This window comes from Pelodiscus sinensis, chromosome 6, assembly GCF_049634645.1.
Source record: "Pelodiscus sinensis isolate JC-2024 chromosome 6, ASM4963464v1, whole genome shotgun sequence".
In the NCBI taxonomy this organism is placed as follows: domain Eukaryota; kingdom Metazoa; phylum Chordata; order Testudines; family Trionychidae; genus Pelodiscus; species Pelodiscus sinensis.
In genome coordinates, this window is record NC_134716.1 from 30,418,560 (window position 1) to 30,438,492 (window position 19,933).

At 41.7% G+C, this 19,933-nt stretch overlaps 1 long non-coding RNA gene across 2 annotated transcripts in view; it reads left to right on the plus strand.

Annotated features, from left to right (window-relative positions):
• The window catches only part of LOC112546919 (uncharacterized), a 55,753-nt gene extending 38,945 nt beyond the window's left edge, over nt 1-16,808 (plus strand). Inside the window, exons 9-11 of one of the 2 annotated variants that reach the window (XR_012904656.1) lie at nt 11,277-11,330; nt 11,726-11,792; nt 16,120-16,808. This is a non-coding gene — a long non-coding RNA (uncharacterized LOC112546919). Of the gene's footprint in view, nt 1-11,276; nt 11,331-11,725; nt 11,793-12,027; nt 12,213-16,119 lie in introns of those variants that run through there. The other variant, XR_012904657.1, reaches the window with a different exon arrangement.
• The last annotated feature ends 3,125 nt before the right edge of the window (nt 16,809-19,933 follow it).

Here is a 19,933-nt window from a genome sequence, read left to right on the forward strand (position 1 = left end):
TGTCCCAGGTTGCTGGTGATTTTGGTGTGCTAGGACACACTCCTTACTTTTAAAATTCAAGGATATTTGGTTTCCCTTTGAGGCTCTGCATTGAGTAAGCTCTTTAAGGGAACATGATCTTTCCATGAGACTTCTGGGGGCACAAAATGGTTTTGCAGGCTGAACCACTTCCATGTTGACTGGGACTATCACTCTGCCTCCTAAATCCTTTTGGGAGTGATTTAGGGTAAATGTAGGGAACAGTCCCTATGCTCCTGTGGGTCAGACACTGCAATGGTAACTAGCCTGGTGCAGAACATATGAAAACAGGAGGCGCCAAGCACCTTCCTATGCACACATACTGATTGAAAATAAAAACCTGAGATATTTTAAAAATGAAAGCGAATTAAATTTGTAATACACTGTAATGAATATGGCCCAGTGCGGAATACAATCCCAACACTAGCAACTTGTGTTAATAACTGAATTCTAACAGGATTAACAAATAAGCTGACTCTAAATGCCTTTCCATGGGCTTTACAATGAAAGGGCCAAAGCCAGATATGGGTGCCACCTAACAGCTTTTGCTGAGCAGCAGTACCATGTGGCTTCTTATTCCAAAGCATGTGGGCCCAAATTCTGCTCTCGGTTATATTGGTATCATTGAGATTGGTTTTGCTTATAGAAAAGCCACTCTGCAGACCTTCTGTGAAAGGAAATCTTAGTTCTAATTCTAATTACATTTTAATTAATTGAGTGCAGGGGACTGGACTAGCTGACCTCTTACGATTCTGTGATTCTTGGGGGGAATTTGAATGATGGACAAAAGGGAATGTCTCTGGACTAAGCACCAGTCTGTGGATACATCCAGCATAGATTATCCCTGTGTGTGTGGTGGGGAAAGGATGGGCTATGTGTGGGGCTGGAGTTGGCCAGGGTATGGGACACACACTAATGCTGTTTTCACCAAATATTGTTTGTGTTGCTTGTTGTTTTGGGACCCCTTCATGTAGTTCCAGAAATGCCTATGAATCAAAATACAAAAGTTAGCAAGTGATTATAATGTATTCTAACATCTCTGAATATTTCAGCAGGAAGCAGCAGCCACGTTTTATTATTAATTGTTATTATTATTATTATTGTATCCATAATCTCAAGAAAAAGTACATAATTACAGGTAATGCCTGATAATACCTGTCTCAGTTACCCCAGGTATTTCACTACAGCTGTCTCTTTTCACATCATAACTTTTTGAAATACTCTCCTTCTTGGCTGGAATTGTGTATGTTTGGAGTCATCCCAAAAGAGAAGTTGATGTTTTGGAACATATTTCTTAAGGATTTCAAGTCAGAAGACTTGGTATGGAGACACACACTCATATTCACTGGACATGCTATACTCCAACGAGTCAGAGTTACAAGATCAACAATTCTTTGTTCAGGAAATGGCAAAATAAGGATTTGAATGTAGTAGCAAAGCAGAAAGCAAATATTCTAATTAAATTTTACACTATATACCTACCTCAAAACGGCAAAGGAATCTGCACCAATTATATGTTCCTGTGCATTTCAGACTTCAGGTTGAATCTCCCTAGTCCGGTGCACTCTAGTCTGGCAACATCCTTGGTCTGACATGATTTCAGTTTGCTGGAGTCCACCTATATCATGGGTGTGGCTAAGTTTTCCACAGTTCCATAAAGTTTGTTTACAGCCACCAGTCCTGGCTCTCAGTGTGCTGTGATGTTATTTAGCTCTAATTTACCCCAAGGCTACGTCTACACTGGCAGCTTCTTGTGCAAGAACTGTTTTGCAGAAGAGTTCTTGTGCAAAAAGTCTTCCACAAGAGCGCGTCTACTCTGGCATGTGCTTTTGCGCAAGAGATGTACTTTTGCGCAAGAGCATCTATGGCAGTATGGACGCTCTCTTGTGCAAGAAAGCTCTGATGGCCATTTTAATCACAGGGGTTTCTTTTGCAAGAAATTCATGTTGCCTGTCTACACTGCCTTCTTGTGGAAGAGCTCTTGTGCAAGACGGCTTATTCCTCGTGGGGAGAGGAATAACTCTTCCAGAAGAAGGCCTGTTTTACAATGCTATACTATAAATTTACTTGCACAAGAATGCGCGTTTTTGCGAAAAATGGCTGTTCTTCCACAAGAAGCTGCCAGTGTAGACATAGCCCAAATGTCTTCTAAGAGCCCAGTAAGCAATGGAAGTGTTGGCAGGCTCTCTCAGAGAATGACAGAGGCCCAGATCATGTACAGTATGATGCGGGCTAATTTGGCTACGACAAATCAGGAAAGAGATCTTGGAGTTATCATGGACAGTTCTCTGAAAACTTCCACACAGAGTGCAGTGGTGGTCAAAAAGGCAAATAGGATGCTAGGAATTATTAGGAAAGGGATAGAAAATAAGACCCAGAATATCTTACTGCTCCTGTATAAAACTATGGTATGCCCACATCTTGAATACTGTGTACGGATGTGGTCTCCTCACCTCCAAAAAGATATTTTGGCCTTGGAAAGGGTTCAGAAAAGGGCAACTAAAATGATTAGGGGTTTGGAACGGGTCCCATATGAGGAGAGGTTAAAGAGACTGGGACTTTTCTGTTTAGAAAAGAGGAGACTGAGGGGGGATATGATAGAGGTCTATAAAATCATGAGTGGTGTGGAGAGGGCTGATAAAGAAAAGTTATGTATTAGATCCCATAATAGAAGAACTAGAGGACACCAAATGAAATTAATGGGTAGCAGGTTTAAAACTAATAAAAGAAAGTTCTTCTTCACACAGCGTGTAGTCAACCTGTGGAACTCCTTGCCAGAGGAGGCTGTGAAGGCTAGGACTATAATAGAGTTTAAAGAGAAGCTGGATAAATTCATGGAGGTTAGGTCCATAAAAGGCTATTAGCCAGGGGATAAAATGGTGTCCTTGGCCTCTGTTTGTCAGAGGCTGGAGAAGGATGGCAGGAGACAAATCACTTGATCATTGTCTTCGTTCCACCCTCTCTGGGGCACCTGGTGCTGGCCACTGTTGGTAGACAGGATACTGGGCTAGATGGACCTTTGGTTTGACCCAGTACGGCCATTCTTATGTTCTTATCATGTTGATTTTAGAGGCCCCTGCCCAGCCCCAGGCCTCCAATGTATGTAACTTCTCATCCACAGAGTCATATTAAAACCAAAAGAATATATGAAAATGAACATTTGAGACATTTATTTAACAACAATTAAGCCATTATACCAATAGCATGTCTATTAAAATATAACTTTAATTGTGAGTTCCTGCTGCAAAAAAACCTCTTTATTTTAGGAATGCTCTTCTGACTTTGTTGTGTGCAAACTCATTTATAATTTAAGAAAAATCTAATTTATGTGCAACATCACTATTAATTTTAAGCATTGTGAGCCCATTCATACGCTCTTGTCCCACTGTAGAATGATGATAGTTCTTTACTTGTTTTAATTTGTTGAATGTGTAGTCACTTGAAGCCGCTGATGCAGGGAAACTGGCAAAAATATGTAATACAATTGTGATATTAGGAAATACAGTCAACAGGCCGAGATCAAAATTTATTGCGGTGACTCGAATCAATGTGTAACACCAGATTTGATGGAGTCAATAATAACAAATTGACTCAATAGTGCCATGAGATGTTAGGCTGCGATTGGTGGAAAACTCAGATGAAATGTCAATATCCTGTGCTACTGATTTGGACTCAGAAAAAATTGCATCTCCTTGATCAGAAATCTTTTGAATATCTTTAAGAAGTCATTTAATGTTATCTCTCTCAACTTCTATTGCAACATTATATGTTTCAATTACAAGATTAGTTTCATAGATCATTTTTAGCACCTTCATCCACATGGACAAGATTAAAATACATACAAATTTGGATGTATACTTCTGAATTGATTTAAGCTCAGTGCAAACCCGTGAAGTGAAAGTAAGAGATTCAAACTCACTTAAAGCCTTTCTCACAGAGTCCAAATGGTGTGCAACTGGCTTAATGCCATCAATTCAAGCTGACCATCTCGTTGTTGACAAGCTGTGAAGGGAAACAGGGAGATGCTGCTTCAGAATTTCCCACTTTTGAGGACTGTCACTGAAGAGATTGTACAATTGTTGGATTGTTCCCAAGTATATGATTGCTTCCTTGCATGATTCAGCACAATGCAGGCTTGAAAATATAATTTGAAGCCTTCCAGAATATCTAATGCATGAGCAGCGATTTCTTTTTCCAGTTTTTTTCATGAAATTATCTAACAAAAATGAATCATCCTTCAACTGAAACCTTTGAACTTCCTGCAATTTTAACATATTGAACAACCAAAGTCATCTGTTCTTTATGAGAGCAGTCTGGAATTGCATCAATAATAATTGAAAAGTACTTCACATGTTGTACCTCTTCAAGAATTGTTATTTGCACAACTGTCCCACACAGATCACTACACTTGTTTTGTATTCTGGTAGACAGATAATGGGCTTGCATGTGTTTTCCGCTCTCTTGTGATTCACAAAAATGCTTAAAATGGCTTGATAAAAGTGGGTCATACTTGCTAAGGAGTATATCAAGAAAGTTTCTGTTTATAGAATCACCAATACATTGACTGGAACCAAACAAAGCCATCCCCATTCAGAAAGAAAAAGAATGACATTCAATATGTGTTCAAGGAGTTTTTTCCAGTTATCAGTTTCTGTGTTTATTTCACACAGGAGTAAGTTTTCAATTGAACTGTCAGCTAGTGCGGCTCTACTAGCTGATTCCCATGTAACATACTTATTTTCAGGGCTCGACAAACCGTGGCAAAATCCACTTGCCAGCCCTGTATTGCACATGCACCAGACCCACATTGCGCATGCACGTACCGCCGGTGAACAGGGCGACCGGCTGAAATCTATTATGCAATACTGAAGTTTCATGTGCAGGTATTTGGTCTTTCAACTTCCTCCATCCTCTACTGATGCTCCAACTGGATGGATAAGACGGTACTGATGCATTTGAAGTATTAGTGTTAAAAATGAAACAGTGTATGCAGCAGAGAGCCTGTTTTTCCATGCTCCAGCAGAGCCAGTCTCTTGTGTAGATTTCTCCATTTGGAAGAGTTTTTGTCAGCAGACGAGTGGGAAAAGCATGATTTTCAGCATCTTTCCGTATGGTACTTGGAATCTGAAAACAACTAAGCTTGAGAAATGACTGCATTTGAGCAACATTGTTCTTATCAAGAAGTCCAATATCAGATTCTGATGCCACTGTTGTTACACTGTGTCCTGTGCCAGTCAAAGTTCTTGCTCTTGCTGCACAGCATCTCCAAGGTTCTCATTTTCTGCTTGCACAGTCTCTAAATTGAGTATAGATTCTGCATCTATTGCTACTATTGGCATTTCTGCATCTTGATTAACGACCTCCTCATTTTGAGGCAGTGGCATTGAAATGTCATTTGTGGGTACAAGGTTTTCATCATCAGAGCTGGAAGTGTCATTGTCAGTATGATCACTGTCTAATGGCTGAGGCATATTTTCTATGAAAAATGATGTTACTGACTTTAAACGCTTAACTGATGCTTCACTTTTGCTTTCACTGTCTCTTCCTTGCAGTACTTTCAAATCTTCGCTTCATTTTTATAAAGTGTTTCTTTTAAAACACAGTAAATTAATTAATTAATGTGCAAAAGGCTATTGGTTATACAAAATGTTAATTGTACATGCTTCACAACGAATATTATATAATAATGGTTTGGGGGTGTTATTTACAATGACCCTTCTAGCCTTATTTCAAAATCTTGAAATTTCATCTAACGTTTTCCCATTATTAAATTCCTCTAATAACTTATCTAATTTCCTTATCCTCTAATCATAACTCCGGTCATCTGAAGAAATGGGCTGTGCCCACAAAAGCTTATGATACCATCTACATGTTTTGTTAGTCTATAAAGTGCTACCAGACCATTGCTGTTTTTTTCTAATAACTGGTGTGTTATTATGAATATGAACATGAGGTGATTGCCTGATTAGATATCAAGTTTATTAAACAACTAGAATTCAAAGATTATTATCACAAAAAATCCTTTAAAAGTAAATCTAAAACCGAACGAAGAGTTAGTGTATATTGTATGGTTATTGCATATGAAGACACATAAGAAAAAACAGGAATATGAAAATCTCCTGTGCAGAGAAAAACATCTAATTTTAAAGATTAAACTCACCCTCAGATCAAGCCAAATCACGTTATAGTAACAGAATTAATTACGACTTTCAAACCTCTAAACTATGTAAATACTATAAACTGCATTTCATAACGTAGAATCACGAATCCAGTCACGGAGATGAAAATTCGAATGTGGCCAATAAATTGGCGAAGGCACAAGGTCCCACAATGATTTAAATCAATGTTTTCCAGGTTTATACAGCTTCTTTTGTTGTCTCTGTTATAACTGAAGGTGTATAAAAAATGGAAATGACTTGGTAGAAAAATGTCAACATTTGAGCCTCTTTGTCTCCTGAGACCCAGGTCAAATGGCTCCCTCTGATATATGGGTATGTCTACACTTGCTCCCTAGTTGCTAATGAAGTGTGGGATTTAAATATCCCATGCTTGATTAGAATATTCGCAGCCAGTCACCATTTTAAAAAGCTGGTAGCCCGAATTAACTCTCTGCGTGTAGACGCGGTACTCCGATCCAAAACCCTTCCCTCGAATGAACTGTTACTCCTTGTGCAATGAGGCGTCACAGTTAATTCAAGGGAAGGGTTTTGGATCGGACTACCGCATCTACACACGGCTAGTTAATTCGGGCTACCGGCTTTTTAAAATGGCGACAGGCCACAAATATGCTAATCAAGCGCGGAATATTTAAATCCCACGCTTCATTAGCAACTTCGGTATGCTTCATTTGCCTCCCTAGTTCGAACTAGGGGGCATGTATAGACATACCCATAGAGCCTGAGTGTGGGTAGTGCTGCTAAACAATACTGAACTCCCATGGTTAGGCAAATTCTCTGGCTTGGCAGTGGTCAGGCCTTGAGAATGCCACATGAGAGAGGTTCAACCTACATAAACATAGGCTGCCTGCATATCCAGTTTGGCCATATCGGCCACAGATTAAATGTTTTTTCTGAACTTGTTCCTCTTTTTAGAAATACCGTAGAACTGCATCCGTAGAACTTGCACCCTTAGCCCAAGATTGTGAAATCACCTGTTTTTTAAAATGGGATCAGTCATACACATCTCCAACTAAGGAGGAAGGGATGCCACAACTGCAGGAGCAATTACCACCTTGGTTCTCTTAGCAGCACTGCTGAACCAAGCCCCAACCTCTTTGCCTCAAAACCTGCCCATTTTCCACACTCCCAATTGTAGCTAGTGCATTTACTCAGCTTGTGCTCAGACACTAGGATTTGGCCCCGACTCAGGATCGTACTAAAACGACAAAAGACAGAGGAGGGTGGACTTGGACCTTTGCAGAGGTTATGGTAAAGTAAGACAGAGTTTGATGGAGAATGTATTGTGTGTGTGATCTTAGAGGCCTCTACTCTCAAGTTGATGAACACACTGGGGGTATGTCTACACTACCCCGCTAGGTCGAACTAGCGGGGGTAATGTAGTCATCCGCAGTTGCAAATGAAGCCCGGGATTTGAATTTCCCGGGCTTCATTTGCATGAAGCCGGCCGGCGCCATTTTTAAATGCCGGCTAGTTCGGACCCCGTGCCGCGCGGCTACATGCGGCACGGACTAGCTAGTTCGGATTAGGTTTCTAATCCGAACTAGCTGTACACCTCGTGGAACTAGCTAGTCCGTGCCGCGTGTAGCCGCGCGGCACGGGGTCCGAACTAGCCGGCATTTAAAAATGGCGCCGGCCGGCTTCATGCAAATGAAGCCCGGGAAATTCAAATCCCGGGCTTCATTTGCAACTGCGGATGACTACATTACCCCCGCTAGTTCGAACTAGCAGGGTAGTGTAGACATACCCTGGGTTATACCCACCACTGATTTTGCTGTTTTAATATTGGATACAACTGTAGCAGGCTACTGAGAGCAAACTGGCCATTTCTTTGCACTACTGTCTGAAGAAGAGAATGCACCTCCTAATCGGTTGGTTTAAATATTCTTATCTCTATCAGACAAACCTCTGCAAGAGTTCGGCACTAAGCACGATGAATCATTAACTTGTGAAAAAGCTGGAAGACTATCCTCTCAAGCAGTTGGTCAAACTTGAAAATATGCACAGCACTCACATAGGCCATTAGTGAAGCCATTATTTGCAGATTCACATTTTTAATGTCCTGGCTGAAGAGCTAAACATTTTGCACTAGTTCCTCGGACACAGCTCCAGCCCCTTCATGCTGCTCCCATGATGCAAGGGGTACAGAGAGATGACCAAATAGAAGTAAAGACTCTCCTTGCCGAGGATAATCTCTGGCTTGGGTATCACTGTGCTGGCCTCTATATCCCGTGTTTTTAGCCTCCCTGGACTTTCGGGTGTTCTCGGGAAGGAGGAGACTGGCCAGAACATGTTGTGCTTTAGCTGTCATAGGCCAGCAGATGAGCACAAGTTAGGGAGCCCTCAGGCTGCTTTAACTTGCATTGGGGATGGCAGTGATCCACAGTGGGCCCCAGCTGCCCTCAGGATAGGGGTAGGAGGAGAGTCCAGGAAAAAATCAACTATACTCTCTCCTCAAGTGCTCCAAGTGGAACACGTGTGCATTTGATCCATAGATCCAGATTCTCCTATGTCTCCTGGGCTAAATCCAGAATTAAGTTCATGAAGATTGAGTTACAGTGGCACAAAATTGCTTTGTCTGAAAGGAGAATCAGGCCCAGACTCTTCACACTATACTGAATACATTACTCTGTGTACATGGAAATATACGATAGTGGTGCTATCGCAGCCCTCCATTATACAGTAAACTTCCGATAATCCGGCACCTTTGGGACCCAGATATGCCGAACTATTGGAAGGGGGGACTATGAGGGGCCTGGAGTATAGGGGGGGGATGCCACCCTAGACCCCTCATAGCCCCCCCTTCCGATAGTCCGGCTCTGCCCCAGGCGTCCCTGATTCAGCCGCTGCTGAAACTGACCAGCAGTGGCTGAATCGGACACGCCTGGGGCAGAGCAGTTGGGGTGCTGCCGGGTTGGTCCGGTAGTGCCGACCCTTGGCGTGGCGGGACCAACCCGGCAGCACCCCAGCTGCTTTTGGGGATGCCTGGGGCAAAGCAGCTGGGGTGCTGCTGGGTTGGTCCCGGAGCACCGCTCCTCGGCACTACTGGACCAACCCGGCAGCATCCCATCTGCTCTGCCCCAGGTGTCCCCAAGTCAGACGCTGCTGATACTGATCAGTGGCTGACTCCAGGAAGCCCGAGGCAGAGCTGCTCTGTCCCAGGCTTCCTGGAATCAGCCGCTGATCAGTTTCAGCAGCAGCTGACTTGGGGACACTTGGGGTAGAGCAGCTGGGGTGCTGCCAGGTTGGTCCCCGCAGCGCCGAGGTGCAGCGCTGTGGGGACCAACCCGGCAGCACCCCAGCTGCTCTACCCCAGGCATCCTGATTCAGCCGCTGCTGAAACTGACCAGCGGCTGACTCCAGGAAGCCCGGGGCAGAGCAGCTCTGCCTCGGGCTTCCTGGAGTCAGCCGCTGGTCAGTTTCAGCAGCGGCTGAATCGGGGGCACCTGAGGTGCTGTCCGGTTGGTCCCGCAGCCCCAAGAGGCAGTGCTAGGGGACCTACCTGGCAGCGCCCCAGTTGCTCTGCCTCCGGCTTCCCCGATTCAGCCCTGGTCAGTTTTAGCAGCGGCTGAATCGGGGAAGCTGGGGGCAGAGCAGCTCCAATGGTCTGGCTGCGGAGCACTTCCGGGTTCCTGATGGTGCCGGACCATCAGGAGTGCTGGACCATCAGATGCTGGACCATCGGAGTTTTACTGTATACTGCTTTCTGGGTGGTATAACAGGTAAAGATACATATTTCAGCTTGCAAATTATTCATCCTGCAAGTTTTGGCTCCAGCATTTTGGTTTCAATTTTACTGAAGTCAGTTGGGTGTGGTTTTGTTTGTATTTTATTTTAAATTAGAAGTCATCTTTAAAATTAAAATATTAATTTTTTAAAAAAGAGCTTTGCTGTCAAGTTATGAAAATCAGAGACTGCAAAAATAGTGACTTTTTCATGACATTATTCTATGTGTAATGCATTGATATAATACACCGTATAGGCTACAGCTCTTGCTAGAGTAGAAGATGGGCAGGATGAGAGAGTTTATAAAACAATACTGGAAGCCCATGGGGTAAAAATAATGTACAGAAAAAATTCAACACAAAATAAAAATAGAAAGAAATGTTTTAGAAATTCTTGCTGAAAGGAGGTAGATTTGAAAGAATTGAAAATTTAATTGGAAATAGAAGAGAGGGGAGATCGGAAGGACTATGCATAGGCCAACCACCAAGGAATACAAGCATTCAAAAACCAAAGGAAATAATGCTAGCTAAGGAGTGAAAGGCAAAAAAGAAAGGTAAAGCATTCAGCTCCTGCACATTCTGCTTCTGGAAGACATAAAACCAAAGTCCTGACTACCCATGGCCATCAAAGATATTACTTAAGAACAGGGATCTGGTACAATATACCGCACAAGAGTTGGCTGACCCTTAGGACAGGTCTATACTATGGTGGAAGGTTGGCTTAAGGTACACAACTCCAGCTATGAAAATAACATAGTTGTAGTCGATGTACCTTAAGCTGAGCTTGGGCACTGTCCTCACTGCAGGAGGTCAATGGGAGAAATTCTTCCATCAACTTGCCTTACTCCTCATGACAGTGAGGAATGCCAGCATCCATGGAGGCACCCTCAGCAGTCAATTTATCAGGTCTCCACTAGACCTGTGTAATTGAATGCTGAAAGTTCAACCACCATAGTGTCAATCTTCCTGGTAATGTAGCCATTCTCTTGCTCTCTATTACCCTTAAAAGGGATGGCTCACCCCTGTCACAGTGAGATAAAATGGTCAGTGCCTATGAGTTACTAAGACTCCTGCATGTCTGCAAGCTCCTCAGGCTAGGAACTCTAAAAACCCAGATTATTTTTGTGAAGAACAGGCTGTGTGTTGCCAGTGCATCCACTGTAAGGTGTACAGGGGGGGTGATCCTTGCAAACGTTGTGTTTTAAGGAGAGAGAGTCCACTGTACAGCTCAGATCACTGACATTCTGCAGCTGTTACAGCATGTATGGCACCTTCTGCATCTGGCTAGTACTGCAATACATTATTGTTCAGCATATTTTTAATAGTGATCTTCATAGCCCTGTTTCCTGTTTTGGAGGTGGAGAGCTAGAAATGAAAATACCGGAAAGGGGGAAGATTTTCTCAGTTCCAGGTAATATCCTATTTATTGTCATAGCACGTGCATGGCTGCTGGACAAAGAACTGATTCTAGCATGCAGAAAACAAAGGCTCTGAATGAAATCTTAGGCATGGGAATGAAAGAATTCTTCACCTAATAACATCAGACTGTTTTAAAAGTCTTCGTTAAATTCTGTCTTTAAAAGTAGCAAACGTATTCTGTAGCAAGTGGATGCCCTTTAATTAAATACATGCTATTCTTTCTGAAGCATTTAACAAACCCCTAAAACATGCAATCAATATGTCTTAGACAGGATTTTTCTATTTTACTGAGAAGGTGGCATTTACTCATGTCTTTCAGCTGTAACCAGTGAATCAAATACATGAAACAAATTCTCTGGTTTTAGCACAATGTATTGATTCTTGCAGGTCTTGTATCCTTGGAAGAAGTGCATTGTTTTATTTTCCATACAGATGCTTCCTACTGCATGTTACTGTAAGTCAGCACAAGCATCTTATGTATACGCCGTGACTGCACTGCAGAAAATGTCTCAAGGGTTTAAAAAGGATGGGAGGATTTCTGTTTTTTCCAAATATAGAAAAATAACCAGGTCTCAAAATGTTCACATTACACAACAAATGGACTCCAAAAGGAAATTGGACAGAAGTATCTTTTCTATGTTGTAATACAATAAGGTGCCATGTAAGTAACATTCTTTTTCTCTCTCTAGCAATGTCACATACAAAACAAAGAATCTACAGTCCCCCACTTTATGTATCACCACATGTTTGGTAAGAATTGGACCTCATATGAACGAGTTCAAAGATAATGAAAAATAACACAGCATTGACAGGATAGATACATTTCTAAAATACTTCAATCCGGGACTTTCTCCCTTTAATTATTGTGGTTTATTTCAGAGAGGAGAGTGTTCATTATTGCTTCACAATTATCAATGATTTTCCCATCTACGCAATGGGAGGGAATCACCACAGGGAAATCTTTATGGAGATTTCTTCACCGAAAGTCCCTCTTGCAACTTTTAACACAGGAGGCAACATTGTAGCCTATACAATAATTGTCCTCCTGTTACGTTTTTTCAGCTGAAACTTCTAATTAAAAGGAAGAATATATCTCAAGGGAGTTGAATTTGGGTAATTCTTTATACAGGAGAGGCCACATGATAAATTATAATAAAGCTCCATTAATATGTAAAAAGATACCAATATTAATACAATTATACCAACATTTATTGGAAGCCAAATCAAATATATTCTGAATGGAATCAAATTCATAGCTACATAAATGTATAGTTGCTTTTCTGAATTAAAAAAGAGATTGCTTTTCTTCATAAAATCCATTGCATATCTAATAATGGGGTTTTTAATCTGTGTATCCCATATATTAATATGTTTATCTTTGTGGATAATAAAGCCTTAGTGTATATGACAATAGTATATTGTATCTTTAAGAAATTATTTTCTGCTAACTGGATTGAGAATCAACAAAGTTTCAAAAGCAAAGAGACTTCTCCTGGCTCATAAACACATTTTAGGAGCTGATTATGATGAAAGATTTTGGCTTAACTTTTGCAATTCAAGTGACTGTGGGTGCACAATTTAAGACATCTTAAACTAGTATTTTCAGACAGTAGGGCTGTGTCTAGACTGGCAAGTTTTTCCGCAAAAGCGGTCGCTTTTGTGGAAAAACTCACCAGCTGTCTACACTGGCCGCTTTGAATTTGTGCAAGAACACTGATGATCTAATGTAAGATTGTCAGTGTTCTTCTGCAAATACAATGACTCTCCCGTTCGGGAAAAAGCCCTCTTGCGCAAAAGCATTTGCGCAAGAAGGCCAGTGCAGACAGCTGAGAACCGTTTTGTGCAAAAAAGCCCCGATGGTAAAAATGGCAATCGGGGCTTTCTTGCGCAAAACCACGTCTAGATTGGCACGGACGCTTTTCCGCAAAAAGTGCTTTTGCGCAAAAGTGTCCGTGCCAATCTAGACGCTCTTTTCCACAAATGCTTTTAATGGAAAAACTTTTCCGTTAAAAGCATTTGCGGAAAATCATGCCAGTCTAGACATAGCCTAGGTAATTAGCATTTTCTAAAAATCAAGCTGTGACTCTGTTTCCCCATATTTTTATGGAAATATATTTTGAATATGAATATGCATAATTTGAAGATGCTTTTGCAAAATGGGGGCAAATAATCTGTCGTGTATATTCTATTTCTGTGCATGTATCATTCTTGTATGTGAAGTTAAAAATAATAAATAGAAACCTGTTTTATTTATCTAGGTCTTTGAGTAAAAGCCATTCAGAGCCTTTAAAGAGCTTAAAGGTCAGGAGCTCAAAACAATGATCTGTGAATGGTTTAATTTTTCTTGTAAGCCTAAACTGTGGTTGGTCCTACAAAGACATGTGATCATGCCGCCTGGTTCTGTTATCCATCTTGAATTTGGTATTTTTCCAGGAGAGGGGTAGAATTGAACAAAGGATTCCTGCCATAGGGAAACTCTAAGAGGCGGAAAGCAAAGCATGATTGTCTTCAACTCGTTTTTTAAACTGTTTCCCCACCCTAAGGGCATATCCATACTTACTGGGAGATAGACACTCTGGAGGTTGATCTTCTGGTGTTCGATTTAGTGGGTCTAGTATAGACCCTTAAACTGAATGCTGAGGGAAGCTCCCACTGGTGTCCGCTACACCTTTTTTGCGAGGAGTAAGGGAAATTATTGGGAGCGATTGCTCCCATCAGCCTCCCACGGTGTAGACACCACCAAGGCTTGGCTTTTTGCAGCAGCTTAAGCTGACCTTCCTAGTCTAGTAGACCAGGCCTAAGTGGATACACAGGAACTCCTGGAAAAAAGAACTGTAACAAAAGGGGTGGAGGAGCATTGCTGGGGCCAGGTCAGAGAAAAAGATCAGCTCTGGCTTGTGAAGAACTACACCAGAAATAAACACTCATGGGGTGGGAAATATAATTTGTAACAATTTATCTTAGCATATTCGGCTTAACTGGTGTGTTTTGTTTATTTTTGCTTACTGACTTACTTTGATCTGTCTGTTTTCACTTGCAATCACTTAAATCCTAATTTTTATACTTAATAGAATCAATTTCATTTATTATCAAACCCAGTGTAAGTAATTGTTATCTGGGCAACAACCATTGTGCATCTCTCTCTTTCATTGCTAAAGAGAGCGAACTTTATGAGATTTATTAACTTTATGAGATGGATTTATTTGGGGCTTTAGTCCTATTTGAGGCAGTGGCCCGGGGAGTTGACAAGTTCCTGTAACTGAGTTCTCCCAAACATGAGCTGTTATCAGTCTGGGTGTGTCTATACTACAGGGTTTTGTCGACAAAAGTGGCCTTTTGTCAACAAAACTATACCTGCATCTACAGTACCGCCGAGTTCTGTCGACACAACGTCAACAGAACTCGGCATTGTCAATGGTGGTAAACCTCATTCTACGAGGAATAACACCTCGTAGAAGGTGTTATTGCATCTACACTGTCCTTTGCATCTACACTCTCATGTTGACAAAGCAACTTGTTTTGTCGACAGAACTGGATATAGTCTAGATGCTCTTTGTCAACAGAAGCTTTGTCAACAGTATCTGTTGATAAAGCCTCTGTCGACAAAAGCTTGTAGTCTAGATGTACCCTCAGTGTCTGTGTTGCTCTGCTGAGGGGGCTGGGCCTTTGCTGGGGGAGACCAGAGCTTCTGGCTCAGCAGGACCAGGTGGTGGGGCACCCCGGAAGACAAGTAGGTGGGCTCACAGATGTAAGCAACACCTCAAGAGACAGTCTCAAGGGGATTTCTGTGATCCAGCCCATCACACAAGCCTCATGAACTTGTCTCAGATTGGGCAACCAAAAAACCAAGGCATCCAAAATCATTAGTGACTGTTGTTAAATATTGATTAGGTCTTCAAATCCAGAAAGGGAATTATAATTTTAATAATTTCCTGAGGTGCAGGAAATCGTGAATTTACTAAAAAGATTTCCCTTGATTTAGTTGTACCCTTTCCCAGTATTTTTTTAAATATTCAGCTCCTTTATTAAAATAGGAAGTGAGGGAAAGATGAAACATGGCTCCATCTCATAATACTCTTGGTAACTCATTTAACCCTATTGTGGAAGCTTTACTGTGAATGAGGTGTATTCTGAAAACCCTTAGGCCTGGTCTAGGCACACCTTTTATAACAGCATAACTATTTAAAACAGCAGTATGATTTATTTTAAAATCAAAATAGTTATACTGTACAATCTGTAGTGTGGATTTATATTGGTATAAAGGTGCCTTACACCAGTATATCTTATTCCCATTCCCATAGAGGAATAGATATACTGATATAAAAGCTCCTTTCTACCAATATAACTGTATCCATACTAAATGGGTTGTGCCACTTTAACTGAACTAATGTCATTAAAGGAGTGTACCTTTTTTGTGGGTATAAGCCCTTACTTAATTTGATTAGTGTGAAAGAAAAAAAGGAAATGTAGTGATTATATTTATCCCATTGGAAGCCTGACTCAGATCAATGTTTGTGTATACAATGAAGAGACTTGTGGCTTTTTAGGAGCACAAATTAAAGAATGTAAAGAAAAATCAGCTAAGACATTATGCTCCATCTAAACCCAGAGAATTTTACCTCCTGCCACAGAAAATTTTGTAGAGTTGGTCCTGGGGGGAAGAAAACTCTGAAAGTTCCATTTGGTGGATGTGTTCTTTGTGTAAAAGTGCCTATTACATGTGATATGTGCACTGGATGCAGGGACATAATTTGCCTCTCTCTGTCTGTTTGCTCCTCCAGTCTAGCCAGTCGACTGCTTTCTGACCTGTTTATCACTTACATGAGCCAGGCTGTTGTCTCAGGTCCCCACTTCTGAAGCTGAATGAACTTACTGAATAAAAGAAGAACTGGCTTGAACTTCTGCCTGAAATGAACCTGAGCCTCGATTGTTTGAGCACTGAAAAAATGAGTGTAAATTTTAATTATTTCTGTTTTCATTGACAACACATTGCACTTACAGGAACGTCTCAATGAACGGTGGGATTTGCAGCTGTTGTTTAAAGTCATTATTGTAAGGAAAGGAAAGCAGGGTACTTAATTAACCATAGAAGCTTGACATTTCAAGAGAACAGTCCTCCATACCTATCTCAGGGGGTGATTGAGAAACTGGGAAATCTGATAAAAAAGAGACAAATAAATACTCCCCCCCTCCCCTTTCTGATTCATTAAAGGGTGAATAGGCCAGTTAGTGATTAGGTAAATATTACTCACTGAAGTAAAACCTATTTGAGACTGTATATCAGCATGATGTGTATTGAAGAGAGTGGAGATGGTGGTGGGGACTGTAGGGTCTGTAAAAGAAATGATTAATTATGTATCCTCTTGCTGTCTGGTGATATGACCTGGGAGATGAACCAAATTATTAAATCAAGTGATGTCACACTAGAAAGAAAATTGAAAATAAAACATACTGGCTCAGATCAACCTCTCGTGTGGAAAGAAATGCAGCAGGGAAACCACAACAATCATCCCATTCCCCGAGTTCTCCACAGAGCTTCCTTGTCAGGGGCTACAGAGCTGTCCTCTCAAAGAATTGGCCTCAGGGCCTGTTCACTAAATGGGAGTTCCCCTGGATTTGTGGGATGCCAAGACCATCTACATGGAGGCTCTGCACCTCTGCAGCAGCTTTGGCATCCAATAGGCCTCCAGTCCTAAGCACCAGTGCTCCTGTGTCTACCTCTTGGACAGTGGGGGGCTCTTCAGAGAATACAACAAAGGCTGCGGATCTGCAGTGGCTATCCACTCTATCATCTGAACTCTTCTGGACTGGGTCAGATCTGAGCTGTGCTTTGGCTCCTTGTGCCATGTTGCATCACCACACACACAATTCTTAAATGGCGGGGGAAGTGGATGTAACACTCATAGGCCAGGGAGGACAGGCTGTAGCTGGAATGGACACGCATCTCATGGGGAAGAGATGCGTCAGGTAATGGCAGGGATGCTGACAGCCTCCACGGGCCCCTTGGCAAGGTGGGGGGGGGGACTGATTTTATGCTCCTGGAAGGAGTGGGGCCTCAGGCATAAAGGGCATGGCCAGGGCAGCCAGCCTTCTGCACCATCCAGAGTGCACCACACTGGTCCCCCCAGTCCTTAGAGCCACCTGGAGCATGGGGCGTGGCATTCTGTGGCAATTTAAAGGGCCTAGTGCTCCAGCCACCATCACTGCCACAGTAGCAGGTGGTGGCCAGGAGCCCCAAGCTCCTTTGAATCACTATGCCCCAGAACAACTGCCCCCCTTCTCCCCCCGCCTCCCATCGGCAGGCATGGATGATGGTGAGGCATATCTGCGCCCCTCACTCATTTTAAATGGTGTTCTGCAGCCCTTGAACAGTATTAGCCCTGGCTGTGTTATCATCTGGGAGGATTCTTCATAGCAGCAGAGGGAAGCCAGTGTGCACCAGCCTCTCCTATACCTGCCCTATATCTCTTTCCTCCCCATAGACCGGGAGAGTACAGCTTACCTCACAGAGCAGGGTATTGTATTTACCAACTAATTTTCCAAGTGCCATAGTGAAGTCTAGCTGAGCACAGATGAGGAATGGAGTGGAAATGTTGTACCTATAATAAGAAGGTGGTAGGACAGATTTTGTACTAGTATAGTTATTTCAGATAATGGTATGATTTTTTTTTACCAAAATAGTTAATCTGGTGGAATCCATATAGTGAATGCAATGTAAGATATAAAGGTACCTTATTCTGCAATGATTATCCCCTTTCCCATTTGGAAATAGCTGTACCAATTTAAAAGACTTTTATACAGCATAGCTGCATCCCACACATGGGATTGTTATATCACTTTATACCAATATAGTTAAGCTGGTACAACTTTTGGGTATTGACAAAATCTGAGATAGCACATCTGTACTTTTTGGCCAGGTTTTGGTGCAGAAAGTGAACAGGTAACCACATTAGCACGATTGCACAAGCAAAAGAGTAAGTAAAGACCCACAAAAGAATAAGATGTTCAAGATGTATATGTATGGCGGGGAGTGGGAGAAGGCAAAATACCACTGCATTTTCTGAGTGTGACTGTATAACTACAGCAGTCATGAACCAAGACGTTTCTGGAAGCTGTGTCAGAAAACAAAATGGATTGGTTGTTAGAGGCTTTGGATGTAGAACTGCTTGCAACATTCTAAAGTGAGTGCAGGAGAAACAGTGAGGAAACTGTAGGCAGCTAATTGCTGTTAATTATAAGGGAAGTAGAGAGGACAGATTTGAAGTATCTAGTGAATAGAAGTGGAGGAGGAGCTACCAAAGTAATGGCCCCAAACCTGAGGGAACAAGAAATGTTTAGGAATATGGGTAGTAAACAGAGGAACTGGAAATCTTAGTACACGAGCAAAATTACACTGCAATTGCCATCACAGAGATTTGATGGGATATATCTTATAACTGAAATGTCGGTATAGAGTTCGCTGAAAAAAAGACAGGCAAGGCAAAAAGGGAGGAGGTATAAAAATGAATGTAAAAAAATGTATACACAGGAGCTGTGTCTACACTACAACTTTTTTTTAAAAGGGCCGAAATTTGCAGGTCGCAATTTGCGTACCTTTTTCTGATTGTTTTTTCAGAAAAGGCTTTTCCAAAATTTGGCCTGTCTTCACTGGGCCAAACTTTGGAAAAAAAAAAAACCTCTTTCAGAAGATACCTTCTTCTTCGTGGAATGAGGAAAACAGGGCTTCCAAAAGAGCGTGTCTGCTCTTCCGCAAAAAAAGCAGAAGAGCAAACGCGTTCCCTGGACGTGTCGTAGTTTTTTCAGGATACTGGAACCCCGAAAAACCCTCACAGTCTAGACGTATCCTTTGTGAGATTCAGAAAGAGATTTCAGACAGATCATTGAAAGTCTCAGTGTAAAGATAAAAGCAAAGGAGAAAAAGAGTTATTGCATCATGATAGGGATCAGATGGTAGTGGAAGCATCACCAGATGGTATTTTAGTTTTTATTAGATTAAAAGAAAAAATTGGTTGCAAATTTGAAGGTGGAAGGCAATTTTGGTGAAAGTCATCAGGAAATTTTAGATTCCGTGATTCTAAGGAAAGGAAGGAGTGAGAGCAGTAGAATTAGGAAAATGGACTTCATTGAAGGGGGAAATTGAAAGGGAAAAGGAATTTTAGAGAGCTGGCACTTTTTCTGAGAGACAAAATTAAAAGCACAAAAAACCCTATCCCAGCATGAAGAAAAGTAAGAGGCTGATATGGCTTCCTCAGGAGCTCTTTAATGAGCTGAAAACCAAAAAGGAATCCTACAAAAAATGGAAACATGGATAAATTGCTAAGAATGAGAACAAAGGAATAGCACAAGCCAGAAGGGACAAAGTCAGAAAGGCAAAAGAGCCAACTAAGGGGAGATATGATAGAGTTGTATAAAATCATGAATGGCACGAAGAACGCGAAATGTTATTTACCTCTTCACATAGCACAAAAAGTAGGTGTCACACAATTAATTGAATAAGCAACAGGTTTAAAACTCAAACAAAAGGAAGTATTTCTGCACACAACACACAGTTAGCCTGTGGAAATCGTTGCCATGGGATGCTGCAAAGGCTGAAAG